We start from the raw sequence: 7,707 nt of genomic DNA, 5'->3' as shown, positions 1-7,707 counted from the left end.
CCTTTGTTTGCGCGGGGCCTGCGGGCCGGGGACCCCGCGGCGAGCTGGGCCCGGCGAGCACCTCACCTGCGGCACCTACGCCGGCGCCTCCACGACCCCGGGGCTGGGAACCTGGGTTTCCACTGCGCTGGGCAGCAGATGGGGAGCTCGGAGGCGGGATGGCTCGTGTGGGGTCACACACCTCCTGGAGTCCGGCGAGGGGGTCCCCAGTGCAGCGCTGACCCCTGGCCCCACCGGGTCACCTCTGGCCCCTGGTGCTTCCAGGGAGAACAGCGCTCATGGGGTGCACCCTGACTGCGTGTTCTCCTCCCCTCCCCACACAAAGAAGGCTGTTGAGGGTCTGTCCCCGCCCCCCCCCCCCCCACGGTGGGGAAAGTCGCGCTGGAGGCCAGGGTGCAGGGAGTCCAGAGGGCGCGTTGGGGGTGGGGGGACCTAGGTAATTACCCCTTGAGCAGGGTTGGGCCGGAAACAAGGTGGTGGGCCGTCTGGAGGCCACCCCAGGAGGTGGCATGCAAGCAATGGCTGGAGGCTGTGGAGGCACCCCGGGTGCAGGAGGGACCCCCCTCACTCCCCCCACCCCCATCCCCCAACCCCGCCCTAAGCAGGAAAGACCTGAACCCTCCCTAGACCTGGGGGCAGTCAGGGAGCTAGGACCAGGAGACCCAGGAGGATACACATCTCCAGGTTCATCCAGTCCTTACTGAGCACCTTCTGGGGCCAGGCCCTGTGCTGGGCACTGGGGAGTTAGTTCTGAGATGGAGGACAAAGATCCTTGCCAGGGAGTTGACAGTTGATGGGAGCCTTCAAAGGTAATTATTTTTGAGGAAGGGGGAAGGTGTGACCAGACACCACAGCTGTTTCTAACCAGTCCCCCCCCCCCCCAAGGCTGCCTGCTGGAGAGTGAGGGCCATCTTTCCTCCAGCCTGGAGCCCCCTAGCCTTGGCAAGTCTCCCAGGGCCACCCTGGGGCTCTGAAAGGCGCTTTGGCCTTCAGGAAGTGCAGCTCCTTCCCACAAAGGGAGGGAGCCTGGGACCACTTTTGGCATCCCTGGTTGAATGAAGGGTCACAGAAAATGAAGCAGGTGCAACTGGCTTGGGCCAAGATGAGCCCTCAGGACCCAGAGCACTGTGTGGGCGTGCAGGAGGGCATCACTGCAGGAGGGCGCTGGGGGTGGGTGTCTGGAGGGCCCCTTTGCTGATCCTCATTCCTGTTCCTGAGAGAGCAGGCTGGGCCTCTTGCAGCCTCAGAGCTTTACAGAGTAGGTGTTTAGCAAGGACCTGAGGCCTCCTTCCTGGCTGGCCTGAGGAATGTGGGGGTAGCTGTGTGTGTAGGGGGAGAGCGTGTTCCTGGCAAAGAGCCAGCACCAGGGACAAACAATCACCTGGGCCTGACCTGGAAGGACGCACTGGTAACCCAGGGGCTATTTGGGGCTGGAGCTGGGGTGGCTTCAGGTCCTTCCCCTTTCTCTGCCCTTAGCCAGAATCCTCTGGAATCTGCTGAGAAGAGAGGTCTTCCAGAGGCCGATCCTGAGCTGTGGGGAATGTCCAACCCAGATGCATGGCCAGGTCAGTGCTGCGTGGGGGATGCAGTGGGGCCTTGCTGTGTTTGGGCTCACTCCAAGTCTGAAAAGTGCTGGGCCCTGGGAGGGGACAGGAGGACTCAGGCTGAGCCTCAGATGGGGCCAGATGGCTGGAGGGGACACATGAGGCCCCTGGAGAGCATGGAAAGGTCCAGAAGGTCTGGGACTGGCAGGACATGGGAGGTTGTCAGTCTTGAGATTGATGAGCTGGGCTTGCTCCGAGGCTAGACCCAGGATGAGCCCAGTTGAGGAGGAAGGCAGAAGGTGTCCAAGGGGGCTCCTCTTCTGCCCGGCCCAGATGTGGTCAGGCGAGTGCCAATGGCTCCAAAGAACTCCGGTTGTGCCCTGGGCAGCTCCTAGCTAGGCCTGAGCAGGTGGCAGTAAACTGAGGAGCAGGCGATGGTGTCCTCTCTTCCTTCTGGAAACTCTAGTAGGTGAGTGGATGGGGGTGGCCTCTAGCTTTCCGGGACTGTTGCTGGCGAGGGAAGTATGTTTGGGCCACGATTACTTTACAATCTTGTCATTTCTCGTGCAAAGGAGCATTTAAAACCTGGACTTTTGCAACAGTGGGGCAGTGGGTAGGGAGATACTGTGACTCTCCAAAGCCGCTAGCCCTGCCCTAGGTTCTTTCCAGGCCCCGGGGCTGAATTCTGGCCCCTCCCGCTGGGCTCCCCCAGAGGGCCGGCCTCCTGGGCGCTGAGACGCCGGCGTCTAGGAGACGTGGAGCGGCAGGGACGGCTTGGGGAAGCCTGCGCGGGGTCCACAGTGGCCGCCGTGTCAGGCGGGGCCAGGTCCAAGCCCGGCGGCCCTCTGGGCCCTGGCTCCCCGCGGGAGATCGCCGCCCCGGGGCCCGCGCCCCCAGCTATGGAGCAGGATCTGCAGGCGCCGGGCAGCGTCCGGGGCGACCGCGCTCGGGGCCCAGCAGGTGCAGGTGCGGGCGCAGCCGGACGGTCCGTGCGCGCCCTCTGCCGCCCGCCTGCGCCCGACCCGCCGCGGGGAAGACGCTCGGGGTGGACTTTCCTTCACGCAGCCTCCTCTCGGCGCAAAAAGAAAAGCAAGGTCCGCTTCTTCTCGACGGTTTGCAACTCCGCGTCTCAGCCAATGACTCACAGTAAACGTGTGTCCGTGACATTACTCTTCCCACAACCCGACTTTCTCTGAGTCCTCATTGTTAACAATATTGGTAACAGTGCACGTCTCAGCGGGTGGGCTCTGCAGGCACCTGTCATCGCTATCCGCCCAAGGCCTAGAGCATTCCCCTCACCCCAGGAAGGTCCCTCACCCTCTCCAGCCAGTTGTCCCCTCACCTCCTGACCCGGCACCAGTTCACAGAGATGGAAGCCAGCGGTGTTAATTATTTTTTGTTGGCTGCTCCCACTCCAGGAAGTGCTTTTGAGATTTCATCCAGGGTCCTGCTCTCCCACAACCAGGTGATGAATGCCTGTGCAGTGTTGCATCTTATGGATGTATGGTGAGACTCGAATGGATTTTCTCTATTTATATGGCCGATGATTTCCATATTTTGGCTACTACAACGCAGTGAGCAGCATCCTTCTTTATGTTTTTCACAATACATTAAACATTATTTTATTCCCTGGGTTTTAATCATGATATTTGAAGAAAACTGACAAACACAGAGGATGGTATAACAAACGCCTAGCTCCTAGACCCAACCGTGTTGGCAGTTTCCTGGGTTTGCTTCAGATTAGAAAAAAACAACAGTCCCCTTGCTGGTGGCTCCCTGGGTCTCTCCTGTCCTGTGTCCACGTCCAGAGGCAGCTGTTGCTCAGACTGGTGGATGTCTTCCTGCTTCTGTCTTTATCACTGAACCCTGTGTATAGGTCTTGGGTACAGCACCTGATCTTCTCGTGTGCTTTTAAATATTTATGTATATTAAGTATCATGGCACAACATTTCTCCCTCAATTTGCTTTTTTTTTCATATTCCAGCCTGTTTATCCTTGCCAATGCGGGTGAGCCTACCCCATCCATTTTAGCTGCTGAATGGCTCTGCATTGAATGAACAGACCCATTACTTAGCCATTCCTCTACTGACGGACATTTCATTTGCAAGTTTTTCTACATGTGGCAGAGTAGCGGTGAGCATTCTGGTGGACGTCTCCTAGCACTGTGTAACTCATGGTCCTCCCCACCAGCTGTGTCAGCACCACCTGGGGCTGTGTTAGAAATGCAGGCTCTCAGCAGCTCCCCCCACCCCCCCAAAAAAAGCCTGCTAAGCCAGAATCTGTGTTTTAACAAGTTCAGGAGATTTGTATGCACATTCAATATTTGATTTTTGTTTTTGCATTTTATTTAATTTCTAAAATTATCACATAGTAACATTGACTCTTTGACTTCTTTACTGTGGTACAATATGTACAATATAAAAATGGCTATTTTAGCCATTTATAAATGTACAGTTCAGTGGCATTATGTACATATACATTGTGCAGCCATCACCACCATCCATTTGCAGAACTTATTCATCTTTCCAAACTGAAACTCTGTTCCCCACTAACCGCTAGACTCCATTGTCCCTCCCCCAGCCTCTGGCCCCCACCATTCTGTTTTCCATCTCTATGAATTTGGCTCCTCGAGGATTCGTGGATGGAATCCTGCAATATTTGTCCTTCATGTCTGGCTTCTGTCACTGAGCATCATGTCATTGGGTTTCATCCATGTTATAGCATTTGTTAGAATCTCCTTCCTGTTTAAAGCTGAATAAGGTTCCATCGTGTGGACGGATCACATTTTGTTTAACCATTCGTTGTTCGGCGGACACTTGGGTTATTTCTACCTTTTGTCTATTGTGAATAACGCTGCTGTGAACGATAGTGTACGAGTATGTATATGAGGCTCTGTTTTCCACTCTCTTGGGGGATATACCCAGACACGGAATTACCAGATCATGTGACATATATGTGTAACTTCTGAGAAACCACTGAACTGTTCCCACAGCAGCCATACTGTTTTATATTTCCACCAATAATGTGCAAGGGTTCCAATTTCCCAATGTCGCAAGAAAATTGGATCTTGAGGGTTTCTTGAATCTACCTGTGTAGACTCAAGTACCATCACCATAATCAGGATACAGAATGGCTCTGTCATCCTAAGAGTATCCCTCATACTGTTCCTTTATGGTGACATCCTCCTCCCGCTCCTACCCCTTGGCAACCACAGGTCTGTCCCCATCAGCATAGTTTAGTCTTTTGGAAGCAAGAGAGGAATGGAATCATGCAGTATATAAGCTTTGAGACTCCTATTGCCTTTGAGTTTGATCAGGTTGTTGGGTGTATCAATAGCTCATTCCTTTTTACTGCTGGGAAGTATTTTTTTTTAAATATTTTATTTATTTATTCATGAGAGACACAGAGAGAGAGGCAGAGACACAGGCAGAGGGAGAAGCAGGTTCCCTAAGGGGAACCTGATGCAGGACCGGATCCTAGGGCCTAGGGATCCAGGCAGATACTCAACCACTGAGCCACCCAGGTGCCTCTGCTAGTATGTATTTGATGGCAAATTTAAAACACAGTGTACCTAGTCACTTGCTGAAGAAAATTTGAGTTGTTTATAGTTTTTGAAGATAATGAATGTTATAAACATTCACATGCAGATTTTTGTGTTAATATAAGTTTTCATGTGTCTAGAGTAAATGCCCCGGGAATATGACCCCTGGGTCACTCAGTGGGTGTAGGTTTGACTTAAAGAAACTGCCATTTGCTTTTGAGTGATACTGCCCCAGTGCTCTTGGGCCAGATTTCTCTGAGGTGTGTGCCCAGATGTGGGTTATAGGATCATCAGGTTATAGGATATATCTGCCTTTAGCTTTCTGGACATTGCTAAATTGCTTTCAAAGTGGGGATATAATAATCACCCACCAGCAGGTTATGAAAGCTCAATTTTTTATAATTCTTGTCAACATTTGGTATTCTGATAGCAGCTGCATTGAATTGATAGGTTACCTGGAGAACACCATAGGCTCTTCTCATCCATGCTCTTTGTTTAGCTTTTAAATGTTCTTCCATATTGCTTTACAACTTTCTCCAGACGTCTTATCCATGCCTGTAACATGTATTCCTACTTACCTTATAATTCCTGTTGCTGTTGGGAAGGGCCCTTTGTAAAAATTGTAGTTTCTGATTTGTTTTCACTTGTCTGTATGCATGTTTTTTTAAATAAAGATTTTATTTATTTATTCATGACAGAGAGAGAGAGAGAGACGCAGAGGGAGAAACAGGCTCCATGCAGGGAGCCCGATATGGGGGCTCCATGCAGGAAGCCCGATATGGGACTTGATCCCGGGACCCCAGGATCACAGCCTGGGCCGAAGGCAGGCGCCAAACCTCTGAGCCACTCAGGGATCCCCCTGTATGCATGTTTTGATTTAGCCTTTCTGAATTCCCTCATTAGTTCCACCAGATTCCCTATCAACTATATGGACTTTCTAGGTAGACTGTCGTACTGCTGTGGATCACCACATTCATTTTTTTCCAAACCTGACATGGCCCATTTCTTTTCCTTGTCGTATTGCATTGGCTGGGATCCCCCATCATAATGTCAAATGTACACGGTGATGGTAAGAATCTTAGCCTGAGTTGCATAGAAAGCAGCTAGAGGCAAAGCTTAATGCAAGTGTGCTGTTGAAAGGTTGATCCAAGGAGGCCTCAGTGAGGGGGGGAAGAAGTTGCAGCTGGTTGCTTGTCTATGAAAGTCATCTCCAGGGAGGCGTTATGGAGACAATGCATCTCACAGCAGTCTTCACAGAGGAAGAAAGGAGAACACTTAATCCTTCTGTCTTCTGTTCCCACAAAAGTTCAAGTTCACTTCACGGGGAACTTACTTCCCTGAACTTTTCTGCTGTGTGTTAAATTAGCTCTTCTAGGAGGCCACTGGAGGAGCCAGAGCTTCTGTGGGTTCGGCGAAGTTGGAGCGGCATGCAGAACCTCCTGGGGCTCGTGTTGCTAAAGGCATGATGAAAGTCAAACATAAGACTGGCCCTCTCTGGAAGCAAGGCCAGGGTCCAGGGCTGGAGAAGAGGCCAGCAGATATGGGAGGGTAGCAAGCTGAGTCCCGTACAGAGGATATCCATTCTGTTGACCAACTTTAGGGAGACTATTTTATAGTTTTCCAGTCTGAATTACCTGTTCTCAGTGCCTGGCCACAAAGCTATCCTCCTGGCATCTCCCTGAACTACCGTTGGGTGGCTCACCTAAGTATTATATTTGAAACAGCTATAAAGATTTGCAGCCCCTGGCCTCATTCTACACTTGGCTGGACCATGAGACCTTGGTCCTCCTTGCAGCAGAGAGAGCTTAACCCCATACTAATCCCCCTTCCCCTGAAAGCCATCAATCAGGATACAGGGGTATGGGTCAGGTAGTAGGGGTGCCAAAAGAGGGGTTTGTTCTCAGGCAAATACTGGCTCTCAGTTCCTCTGGCAGAGAGCACTCGACCTCCATGGGGATCTTGCTTTGTGGCAGCCCTTTTGTTTCAGAGGTGCCTTAGTACCCCCTTGGGGCTTCCCATAGCTCTATATATGGCCCAAATTTCTGGGTGCTTTTCTCATTTATTTTATCTTGGGAGGTCTGCTGTTTTAATAACCTCTACCATGTAGTGTGGCCAGGTCACTTTGGGGAGCATTTGTTACTCCTGTCTATGGTTTTTGTAACACTAAGGAGACTCACTGGGTTTTTTTTTGGAGGGGGGGATATCTATCTTTATCCAGGGCATTTTAGATCCCAGAGCCTGCCAGCTTCCAGGAGCACAGGACCTCTAGGTGCAAACAAGGTGAAAGGTTCCTTAACAGCTCATTGATCGCTGTCAGATGAGGAGTCTGCCCTTGGGCTGCCAGGCTGTTCCTGATATGGCCAGTCCAGAGCAGCCTCAGCCCTCAGGCTTGGAATAGCTCCTTCTGTGGTATCTGTGGGATTTTATCAGCCTTGGAGATGTCTCTCCGGGTTGGCCGTACCATGGTCATTAAACAGAAATCCCAATAACAAGTCTGCAGAGTGGATTGCGGGAGATGCCTGCTTGTGGCCAACACCTGTGAAAGCATGACCTTTGTCAGCCTCTGAGCACCCAGACCACCACCATTGCTCAGTCTGTTGACCAAGAGGGCTGGCTGGTTCC

The 7,707-nt window shown here is 51.9% G+C and overlaps 1 long non-coding RNA gene across 2 annotated transcripts in view; it reads left to right on the top strand.

Moving 5' to 3' along the window:
* Positions 1 to 137: 137 nt before the first annotated feature.
* LOC144292512 (uncharacterized) overlaps positions 138 to 7,707 on the top strand; it is a 44,162-nt gene continuing 36,592 nt past the window's right edge. Inside the window, exons 1-2 of one of the 2 annotated variants that reach the window (XR_013359888.1) lie at positions 138 to 809; positions 1,477 to 1,565. This is a non-coding gene — a long non-coding RNA (uncharacterized LOC144292512). The other variant, XR_013359887.1, reaches the window with a different exon arrangement.

This window comes from Canis aureus, chromosome 21, assembly GCF_053574225.1.
Source record: "Canis aureus isolate CA01 chromosome 21, VMU_Caureus_v.1.0, whole genome shotgun sequence".
NCBI classification, from domain to species: Eukaryota; Metazoa; Chordata; class Mammalia; order Carnivora; family Canidae; genus Canis; species Canis aureus.
The sequence above is the reverse complement of the archived record's forward strand: the minus strand, read 5'-3'. Positions and strand labels throughout refer to the sequence as shown.